The sequence below is a fragment of the Oratosquilla oratoria genome, chromosome 6 (assembly GCF_046742065.1).
Source record: "Oratosquilla oratoria isolate Oo_2021 chromosome 6, ASM4674206v1, whole genome shotgun sequence".
NCBI lineage: Eukaryota > Metazoa > Arthropoda > Malacostraca > Stomatopoda > Squillidae > Oratosquilla > Oratosquilla oratoria.
In genome coordinates, this window is record NC_134782.1 from 9,959,879 (window position 1) to 9,972,681 (window position 12,803).

Genomic DNA, 12,803 nt, shown 5'->3' on the forward strand with positions numbered 1-12,803 from the left:
TCACTTTTGTTGTTGTCAATGCCCTTTAGAATCTAAGACTTGTATCAAGTCACCTCTAAGTCTACGCTTTTTTAGTGAAAACAATGGGTGACGAATGGCAGTAGGATGGTGGAGTAGTTGAGTGTATGCCTTGGCTGGCTACCTCCCTTATAAGAGGAAAGGAGCATTGGGTATTGTTACTTTTTCTTTGTTGCATGAGAAATGGTCACAAAATAATCACAGAACGGATGATAAAAGGGATAAAGTTTCGCGTAAAAGTTAACTATTGAGGTTCTTACAGTACAAACAACTGAGGCTCGTAAACTACAGTTACAGGGATATAAAACTACGCACTACGCACCGTAATGTGTGGTTGTCTATGTGCGAGTGGCACTAAAACTGTGACTATCTGTGTAGAGTTTGTGATGCGGTTTGATTTTCCATGTGTGTTGTAAAACTCCACATGTTTATATGTGCATATTGTTTACAAGCTATGACGTAAGTGTTCAGTCCCAGCTGAATCACACAGGCACATACATACATAATACATACATACATACATATATAGACAGGTACATACATACATACATACATATACCAAGGCTTTTTCCCCCTTCCAAGGGAGGTAGCCAAAAAGGGAAAGGCATAAAAACACTCCCACCCATTTCATCCCCAAATACACTCCACACCCCTCCCACCCTTCCTCTCATCTGAGCACCTCCTGGATGACGGGTCATCCCTGCACCCCGCCCACCGCCCTGGGTCAGAAGCAGTGTCGCAAGACACAGTACATCCACAGCAAGGCCGCTTCATTTAATCGGCGACCCCCCCTCTCCGTCCCCCTTTGCATATAAGGAGAGGACGGGGAGAAATCCCTTCGGGCTGCGTCAAAATTTACTCACACATACTACCCCACCCCCCACCCCCCCGCCCATTCCTCCTCATGCAGTCACATCATCATCCAGTATGAGACACCAATTGGAAAGAGTGACCATGTACTCATCGAAACTATACTAAAGGAAGAAATAGACATAGAGAGGAACGAAAAGCATAGGAAAGGAAGACTGAGGTACAACAAAACAGACTTTACAAAACTAAAGACATTCTTCCGGAATGCAAACTGGGAAATATTTTACAGGGAAGAAACAGCAGTGGAAGAGAAATGGAATATATTGATGGAAAACTACAATGAAGGGGTAAACAGGCATGTACCAAGACAAAAGCGAGAGAGAGAGTACATTAAATGTTGGTTCAACAAAAGATGCAGAGGCAAAAGACAGAAGGGACAAAGCTTGGAAAAAGTGGAGAAAAGACAAAAAACAAAGCAAATGGCAAATTTATGTTAACTATAGAAATGAGTATGTTAATGTGAGAAGAGAGGAGAAAAGGAACCATGAGAAGGATATTATAGACAAATGCAAAGAGCAACCCAAACTATTCTATCGGTATGTGAATGGTAAACTTAAAAACAAACAGGAATTGGTGAAACTATGCCAAGGAAACATAGAATACACAGAAGATTTAGAGATGGCCGAAGTCATGAACAATCACTTTAAATCTGTTTTCACCAGAGAGAAAATACCGAATTGTGACATAGACAAAAACAAGAAATCTCCCCTCATGAATGAGTTTACAGCATCACTAAAGGAAATATCAGAACATTTATCAAGGCTGGATGTCAGAAAATCACATGGCCCGGACGGTATTGCAAATTGGATTCTAAAGGAGTGCAAAGAAGAACTAACAGACAAAATACACATCTTAATAAAAAGCTCACTCAAAGAAGGAAAGATACCCGAGGACTGGAAAAACGCTAACATTGTACCAATACACAAAGGAGGAAACAAAGAAGAACCCACCAACTATAGGCCAGTATCACTAACAAGCACCATTGCCAAAATTTGTGAGAAAATAATCAAGAATAGATGGGTAAAACATCTGGAAGACAATGACATATTAAACCCAAGACAATTCGGATTCAGACAAGGAAGATCATGCTCCACAAACTTAATATGCTTTTACTCAAGACTAATAGACATAGTGCAAGAAAGAAATGGATGGGCTGATTGTGCATTCCTAGACTTGCAAAAAGCCTTTGACAAAGTACCACACAGAAAACTACTAAAAAAACTGGAACACATAGGAGGAATACAGGGAAACCTACTAAAATGGATAGAGGACTTTCTGACTGGTAGAAAGATGAGAGTAGTGCTCAGAGAAAAATATTCAGACTGGAAAGAGGTGATCAGTGGAGTACCGCAAGGATCTGTGCTGGCACCAATAATGTTTGCTATCTATATGAATGACATGGATGAGGACGTGAACTGCTACATGAGCTTCTTTGCCGATGACGCCAAACTGCTAAGGAAAATAGAAACTGATGAGGACTGTGAAGCACTGCAAGAAGACCTAAATAGGGTATGGAACTGGAGTCAGAAATGGGAAGTGGACTTTAATACTAAGAAGTGTAGCATAATGGAGTTTGGAAAAAGCAAAAACAGAATATCAGGAAAATATACAATTGGAACCAAAGAAGTAAAGAAAGTAGGATCCGAAAAAGATTTGGGAGTAATTATCACGAACGACTTGTCCTATGATATACAGATTAACAAAATTGTCGGGGAGACTTACAACTTGCTAAGATCAATAAAAGTGGCGTTTACATACTTGGACGAAGACATGATGAAAAAAATATTGGTTACATTGATAAGGCCTAGATTAGAGTATGCAGCGACATTGTGGTCCCCCAGTACCAAAAAGAATATAAAGAAAATAGAAAGAATCCAAAGAGCAGCTACAAAAATGGCACCTGCACTTGCAAACCTATCATACGAAGAGAGATTGGCTAAACTGGAGTTACCGACACTGGAGCAAAGAAGAGAGAGAGGTGACCTATTGACCATCTACAGAATCATGAAAGGCACAGAGGTACTCGATAGTGAGAACTTACTTAACTGGGACAAAAGAAACACAAGAGGACATGGAAAGAAAATAAAAAAACATAGCTATAGAAGAGAACTGAAGAAAAACAGTTTTCCTCATAGAGTTTTGGACACTTGGAACAAACTGGACAATGAAATAGTATGCGCAAAAACCATTCATGAGTTTAAAAACAAACTAGACACTGCAAGATACAAAGGCGGGACAACACGAGCATAGCTCCCCTTCCCGCAAAATACAACTAGGTAAACTAGGTAAAATACAACCATTCTCCACTCACCTCTGTCTTCCGTCCTCTCCCTTCCTTCCTCAACAGACATTCCCCTCTTCCCCAAAGCCCCCTTCACCCCATCCATCCACCTCATCCTAGGACGTCCCCTCATGTTCACTCCCTCCACATCTGCCTTCCATACCTCTTTTACTAGTCTTTCTTCACTCATTCTTTCCATGTGTCCAAACCATCCTAATATTCTTTCATCAACCCTCTCTCCCAAATAGACAGGTAGAAAGATAAAAGTATCCTTTCAAGTAGTGCGATCGTGTCACAACACGCTCACCATCCTACATGGGCTACCCATGTCCCCGACTGTGCGTGTGCATGAGTGACTGCCATCACAAACTAATCCACTTCAATGTCATACTGTACTGCATAGGTTCTCTTCAGGCAAATACACGGCGATTTCATCCAGCTCTGGACCGATCCTATCCAGAACGATATCTCGCACAACCCTCCTTAGTTGGATGGAGTTCGATTCCCATTGACCAGAATAAGACTCGTGCAGTACGCCCAATCTCTGTTATTCTAATGACGTTATTTCACCTTGACCTCAGGTTTCTGCCAATCAACGGAAAGGTCAGCCGCTCTTGCCTTCGCTTCAGTGCACTCGAGTCCTTTCCGTGAGTCTCGCATCTGGAACAGTGACCAACCAACCACCTGGAAGCTACGTTCCTCCTCCGCCGAGAGCACCATGAGGACCTCTATCTTCCTTTTCTTCTTCCTCGTGGCCGTCCTGGAGACTGGACAAGCAGCCACAACGACATCGACTTCCACCACATCAACATCAACGACCACAACATCGACTACGACCACATCAACAACATCATCTACACCCACATCAACAACGTCGACAACCACAACATCGACAACCACATCAACTACGACCACATCAACATCAACGACCACAACATCGACAACCACATCAACTACGACCACATCAACATCAACGACCACAACATCGACAACCACATCAACTACGACCACATCAACATCAACGACCACAACATCGACAACCACAACGACAACGACAACTACAACAATTACTGCAAGTTGTTCCGATTTTACAATTGACGTGGAAACTGAATTGACGAAAATAGGAGATGAGACTGGAAAAATTGATGAAATTGTCAGAAATTATTTCCTTCCTCAAGAAATAAAAGAGAAGACGAGCGATATCCGCGATCTGGTAACTAAGATTAGGACTTTACTTGACGAGCAAACAACGGGCGATGGCGAGCTCACAGTTGAAACAAAAGTATCAACGGCTCTGGAGAAAGCTGTCAAGGCCCATAGGAAACTAAAAAGGGCAGTTTCATTCAAAAATAAAACAAAAGGAAAAAAATTTATACCGGTAGCCGTAGGAATCCTTGACAAATGTATTAAACGCCTGAATGGAGCCGAAAAAGAACTGAAGAAGGTCTTGTGTCCCCAATAGGTTAGGATCCATATACATTGATGCAAACTGGATTTTTAGGAATTTTGCTCAGCTCACAGGACCCTGGTTTTCAGTGAGTTCCATGTCTATCTTTGGAACCCATGAATAGTATACTGGACTTCTGAGGACTTAGTTCAGGCCAACACCAGATGGTTTGATTCTGCTCAATAGGAAGTTGTTCCCACAACCCAGATGCCTACAGAATGGCAACCGATTAGAAGAATCTAAAGAATGAATAAGATATGCATATATGTTACTTATGACAACAGTGTTGACGTTGTATCACGGATCTCCATCGACGTGATGGTTTCTTATGTCGATCAATCGACACGTTCGGGGACTGAGAGATGCATGTCATTTTACAGTTTCCCCATTCTGATAAAATGTTACCATATACAGTTTGGTTTGAAATTTCCATGTATGATTAAATAAAAACGTTTTCTCGCGGCAAATTGTTTTCTCTTTTGCCCCAGCATATTTCATGCAGACTTCACCATTGGACATTGTCACTGTCCAAAGAGATGCGAGTAGCTAGTAAGGACCGTCGGACGGTTCGACTAAAACAGTTTTGATGTCTCCCTTCTGCATAAGAATAAATCCATGAAGTGATTCACACTACAACAATCACAGACTCAGTACACCAATATCTTGACATCTAACTTAACACTCGTTCCTTACACTGCAATAATAAAGACCACAATTGGACACTGCCCGGTTCGACTAAAACAGTTGTGATGTATCCCTTCTGCATAAGAATAAATCCATGAAGTGATTCACACTACAACAATCACAGACTCAGTACACCAATATCTTGAAATCTAACTTAACACTCGTTCCTTACACTGCAATAATAAAGACCATAACCAACTTCAAGGATATGCCAGTTCTAAGGTTAGGGAGGTAGTGGGGGGAAGGTTTTCTTAGGCGGAAAAATAAGTGGATTTCCGTAGAAATTACACAATGACCGCACGATTAAACTATATAATATTCACATCCGATATCACTAAGTTTGAAGTAAATTACCCTAAACCTATCATGGAAAACCAAACTTATCAAGTCTGAGTCGGATGAGCATTAGGCGATAAAGGGGAACGCGCGTACATAGGCAGCCAAAGAATATTTACATCACGAAAATCATACATTTGGGAGAGATCTTCATTTAGAAAAAATCGGTGTCAAAGACAAAATAAATTTATCTACAATGATATTTCCACAAGTGGTTGGCGAGTGTTATGGAACCTAGGTGAACAGTAATAGTGGATTGGCTGGTGAGATTGCTTAGTGTGTGTCTATGGGAGGGTAAAGTGCCAGAGGACTTGAGGAGTGCATGTATAGTTCTGCTTTACCAGAGGAAAGAGGACAAATGAATTTGTAGTAGTTTTAGCGCGATCAGTTTATTGAGTGTAGTTGGGAAGACTTATGAGAGGGTTTCGATTGAGAGGGTTGGGAAAGGAACAGGGGGAATAATTGGTGAGGAGCAGTGTGGGTTTAGGAAAAGTAGGGGTTGTGTGGATCAGATTTCTTGTGGTAAAGCAGATATGTGAGAAAGCTTGATCAAAAGGTAAATCTTTTTTTTGGGGGGGTTATGGATTTGGAAAAGGCTCATGACAGGGTAGACAGGAAAGCACTGTGGGAGGTTTTGCAGATATATGGGATAGGGGGAAAGCTGTTAAGGACAGTCAAGGGTTCTTTACGAGAGTAGTAGGGCCTGTGTTAAAATAGGAAATGGAGAGAGCTAGTGGTTTGAGATAAAGGCAGGGCTGCATAAGGGATGTGTCCTGTCACCATAGCTGTTCAACATGTACATGGATGGAGTGGTGCAGGAGGTAAATGCAAGGGTAATGGACAAGGGACTGGAGATGGTTAAAGAAAATGAAGAGAAGGGGGAGCTGAGCCAGATATTGTTTGCTGATGACACTGCACTTGTGGCAGGGTCAGACAGGGGATCAAGGCAATTAATGACGGAATTTGGGAGGGTATGCGACAAGAGAGAGTTGAAGGTAAATATGGGTGAAAGTAAGGTGATGAGATGTACAAAGGGAGAGAATGGCAGAGAGTTGGAACTAAGTCTTAATGGAGAGAGGCTGGAGGAAGTGAACAGGTTTAGGTATTTGGGGTAACATGTGGCAGGATAGGGAAGAGTGGAGGTGGAGGTATATTGTAGATTAGGGGAAGCAAGTAAATGCCTTGGGGGATTAAAAAGTGTCATGAGAAATAGGCATCTGGAAATGGATGCAAAGAGATTATATAAAGGGGTGATTGTGTCGACACTGTATAGGGCAGTGACTTAGAATTTAAGAGAGGCAGAGAGAAGTTTAAACGTGTTTGAGATGAAATGTCTGAGAAGTATGGTAGGGGTTATTAGGCTGGTTAGAGTGAGAAACGAGGAGGTGAGAAGAACTGGGGTGAAAAAGGAGATGGGAGATAGGGCTGATGAAAGAGTACTGGGATGGTTTGTACATATGTAAAGTATGCGTGAAGAAAGATTAACAAAAGAGGTGTGGAAAGCAGAGGTGAATGAAGTTAACTTGAGGGGACGACCAAGGATGAGATGGGCGAATGGGATGAAATGAGCTTTGAGCAAGAGTTGTCTGTTGAGCAAGGAAGGGAGAAGGCAGGAGGTAGGGGTGATTCAGGATTTTGGCTGGAAGGCAAGCATGGGTGGGGGAAATGGTGTTTAAGTTGAAGTTGAGCCTTGAGAGGATAATATGGCTCACTCTGGTTGCAAGAAGGGGGGGGGGCAAGGGAGGTGATGACCATGCTTTTTAAGTCATGATCCAAGACTGTCTGCTTCTTCAGTGATTCCGTCCAGCTTATATACCGAGTCAGGTCATGACTCGCGCTTTTACTGGGACACTAGGGAAAAACTGTTAATGCCTGGGAAGCCAGACGCAATGTGCTTTCAGGCTATTCATCTAGCCAGAATGGAATGTATGGAGCTAGGTGCTGCACGCCCGTCCCGATGCAGCCGGCTGAGGTACAGGTGTTTTCTTGGTACATTGTGGGAGCCGACAGGGTCCATTCTCAGGCTGCTGATTTAGCCAGGATGGAATGTACAGAGCTGGTATTGCACGTGCGTTTCCTCAAAGAACTGTTTATGTGACCCACATGGCCGTGTTGTGTGTGTGATTCCCCGAGACATCGTGCAGGTCGAGAGGTCGTGAGATAGTGTGCGGACCTCTTAACAGTGGTTATATGTGAATGATATCTTGACGCAGCCCAAAGCGATTTCTCACTGTCTTCTCCATTTTCCGTATGAGATGGAGAGGAGGGGGATCACCGATTAAGTGAAATGGTCTTGCTGTGGATGCACTGTGTCTTGCTACATAGTTTTTGACCCAGGGTAGTGGGAGAGATACTGGGATGACCTTTCATCCATAAGGAACTAAGATGAGGAGGAAAGGGTTGAGTGGAAGTGGATGGATGGGAGTGGGTACGTACCTTTTGACTCGGCTACCTCCCTTATAAGGGGGAAAATACCCTTGATATATAGATAGGATACTAAAACACTATATTTCTATAAATTTGGGGACCCATTGATGAGTTTGGCCTAGGGCTCAAGTAGGTAAATCAGGCCCTGTATGTGAGTGAAAAATGCCTGACAATTCTCTCTGATGTCCATTTTCCAGGACCACTACTTGAGGTTGCTTGTCATTGGTTCCATTGAAGCACTACATTCAAATTGATAAGTTTCTTACTAATAATATATTCATATATCTTAATTAGAAAATCCAAATGGGGAGTGTTTCTACAAGTGGAGTTCCCCAGGACACTAAAAATAGGATGCCTAATTAGGTCAGATGATGACAACGAGATTCTGCAGAATGATCTTAACAGATTGTTCACATGATTGGTGATATGGCAAATGGACTTTAATATCTCATAGTGCAGCGTGTTACATGTAGAGCTCCACAACCCCAAAAACAGATATAGCTTAGATAACACATTTTTAGAGAAAACTGAGTGCAAGAGAGACTTGGGAGTTCTAGTGAGTCCTAACCTTAAATCCAGGAAACAGTACATTAGCACCAGGAATAAAGCTAACAGAACATTAGGTTTCATTGCTAGAATGGTTATGAATAGAAATGCAGAGGCTATCAAACTCTATCTAGCGTTAGACTCATCTATGACTATGCAGTACAGTTTTGGTTTCCATCTTATAGAATGGACATAAATTCATTAGAATCATTTCATTAGAATCAGTACAGAGGAGAATGACCAAAATGATACATGGGCTCAGAAATTTACCTTACAAAGAGAGGCTTAGGCACCTTAATTTACACTTCCTGGAAAGCTGCAGAGTGCAGGGTGTTCAAGTGGATCAAAGGCTCTAACAAGAGTTGGGGGGCCAATCAGCAGCAACCACCCCTGGCCATCAGCTCTACGCAGATGGCACCGATCCCCAAGGAGGAGCTACGCCTACCTGGGGGAGTACCACAATCCTTTTTTTCCAACATACAATGTTACATTTTTTCTGCACTGAGGGGTGATTTTCCGGCGATCACCCCTCTTCTTCTACTTTTAGCCGGAGATGTAGAGAGCAATCCTGGGCCCACCACAAAATACACATGCCCAACATGCTCTAAACCCATTACTTCGAGCAGACAGACAAAGGGCTCAGTTCAGTGCAATATGTGCAAAAACTGGGCCCACCTCACTTGTACAACACTTGCTGACACAAACCAATACACAAACACTTGGACATGTTCTACCTGCCCTCCAGTAACCCCACTCCCACCTCCCCAACCACAGCCAACACCCTTACCCACTCCCAATTTCCCTTTGCCCTTACCCCTGATTAGTACTCCCCTTCCTTTGTCCCCGATCTCTCCTTTCCCCCCCTCTGACCCAGATCCTACACCTTCCCCACTACCACCCCAACCTCAACCCCAAACGGCAACATACAACACATACAAAACACACAACATCAACATATTACAACACAACATTGACAGTATTAACACTAAAAAACATGAACTTGAACACTTTCTTAAACAACACAACATACACATTGCGATTTTACAAGAAACAAAACTAAGACACTCACACAAAACACCATCATTTCATAATTACACCACCATCAGACAAGACCGGACTGACGGCAATGGCGGTGGACTCATCACCCTGATCCACCACTCCATCTGTTTTGTGGACACAAGTGCCACAACCAAAATTCTCCTCCCTACCACAGATAACACAACAGAAACCCAATCCATTCGAATCCGCACAGGCAACAATTCAACACTGACAATAGTTAACATGTGCATTCCCCCCAATCATCCCCCACAGTTCCTAACACCTTCAGACCTCAACTTAGCCAACTAACCTCAATCCCCAACCTGATCATGGGTGGTGACTTCAACGCCAAGTCGTCTGCCTGGTATGTCGACAACCCTGACACAGACAGAGGGCTTGATATACAGACTCAATTCGACTCATTGACTATCATGAACAACACGCATAATCATACACATATCCCATACCAAGCCCTCTACACTCCCTCCTCTCCTGATATCACCTTTTGCTCCCCCTGCCTAACCCCAACAACATCATGGAGAGTGGTCGGAGCCCTTGGCTCTGACCACCTTCCAATCATCATCACCACCAAAACAAGATGCAACCCAGCTGGCCACAGACACACTTACACCAATTACAAGAGAGCTAACTGGGAAGCTTTTACTGAAGAGACAGAACAACATTTTGAAACACTTAACAGTACACCAATCACAAACATAAACAATGCTGTGCACGCCCTTTAATACAATCATACAAAACGCAGACAAGAGATACATCCCTAGAGGCAACAGAAAATCACACAACCCCAACTTCTCACCAGAAATCCAAGGCCTCATCAGACAACGTGACACACTTAAATAAGATACCCCCACACCTATCCCTCAAAACATAGCAGACCAAATACAAACACTAAACACTGTGATTGCCAATAAAATACATGAACAAAAAACACAAAATTGGCAAAACTTTATCAATACACTTGATCACAAAACAAACACCAGCAAATTGTACAAAACACTCAACAGCATCACACTATCCAACACTAACACTACACGCTCTCACGCAGCAATAATCACAACAACAGATAATCTACCCTCAAACAGACAACAAGCAAACGCACTCATACGTCATTTTGCACAGACGAGCTATCTTACATCTCACCCTGACGACCGATGCACCATTCGACGTAAGAAAGACTTCCCCACAGACTCAGACTATACACCCTTCATAGACAGTCAGACAAAACTCATAATGCATAATCTCAAGCACTCATCTGCCTGTGGCCCTGATAACATAAGCAACATCCACCTAAAACACATTGGAACCACAAGGTATACACGTACTCACAAACATTGCAAACTACAGCTATTCACACAACACTATACACGACATCTGGAAGCATGGTAAAATAATCACCATTCCTAAACCGAACAAAGACCCAACAATCCCAACATCGCACCGCCCAATCACACTTCTCTGCACCCCCTCTAAAGTCATTGAACGCCTAATACTTAAACTTGTCACACCATATATTCCCCTTGCTGACTCACAACACGGTTTTAGGCCACTACACTCCACAAACACTCTTCTGACAAACCTCACACAAAGAATTTTAGATGGCATCAATTCAGATAGGCCCCACCACAGAACACTTCTTATAACATTGGACATTAGTAAAGCTTTTGATGCTATCCCCCGCCACAACCTAACAAATAAAATATATAACACAGACATGCACAATAACACCAAAAGATGGCTGGCCAATTATCTGGCAGGCAGGAATGCTCATGTGTCATATAATGGCCAATCATCGCACATCAGAAACATTAAGAACGGAGTACCACAGGGCTCAGTTCTATCCCCCACATTATTTAATCTATACATGCATGACTTACCCACACCAGGCACCTCAGAAATACAAATCTCTTCCTACGCAGATGACATAACAATCACATGCACACATCGTAACACAGACAAAGCTGCAGAAATAATCCAGCCTTACCTTGACACACTCAACACATGGTTCATCACAAACAGACTCAAAATAGCTCCAACCAAATCTACAGCAACACTTCTCACCAACTGGACAAAAGAACACAAATACATACCTCATCTCTACATCAACAACACTCTAATACCACACACAAACACACCGAAAATTCTTGGTGTAACATATGATACATCCATGTCTTTCAAACAACACCTCACAAACATAAAAAACAAATGCACACCTAGACTTAACGCACTTAAGTCTATCACTGGAACAACATTTGGACAAAACAAAGAAACTAATATAACAATATACAAACAATGCATACGCTCAGTGATGAATTATGCGAGTCCTGCATGGGCTCCTAATCTCAGTGAGACACACAACACCCTTCAAATCATACAAAACAAAGCCCTAAAAACAATTACAGGCTGCACAAATACAACACCTACAGACCATTTACACCATGAAACAAAAGTCCTCAAAGTCAAGGACCACCTCGACATGAGAGGCACACAAACACTTGCTGCAGCCACCACAAACACATCACACCCGCTACACTACATAGCAGAACACCCACACACACCAAGAAACATTAAAACAACACCCAAAGACCTTTATTACGCACAGATACTCTCTTCTCTTCCTCCACAACCACCAAATACCAGCCTCCGGAAATATATTCATGATCAAATCACTCACCACTCCATTAACACACTGAAAGACAACACACTGCTGCATGCCAGACCCCCTGATATCCACCCTTCTGAATCCTCTCTCCCACGAAAGGACAGAGTCCACTTGGCCAGACTGCGATGCGGTCACCACCCAGCACTTCTAAGCTACCAGAAGAGGCTGGACGACCGTGTTGTGAACAGCTGCCCAGGATGTAACACTTCACCCCATACCATACAACACATAATGGAAGACTGCATTATACACAATCATGCATGCAAACAACACAACATACACTCTATAAAGGATTTGTGGGAAAACCCAGTTTCGGCTGTGGCCTTCCTTGGGGAGACGGGACTGCTCGGACAGACAGTCTAGGGAACGACAACAACAAAGGTGATCCAAACAAGGTTATCATATTAAGACAACAAGGCAAGACTCACAGAAACTAATTCAAATTGGACAATTTTAGATTTAAGAAATAGGCAAGA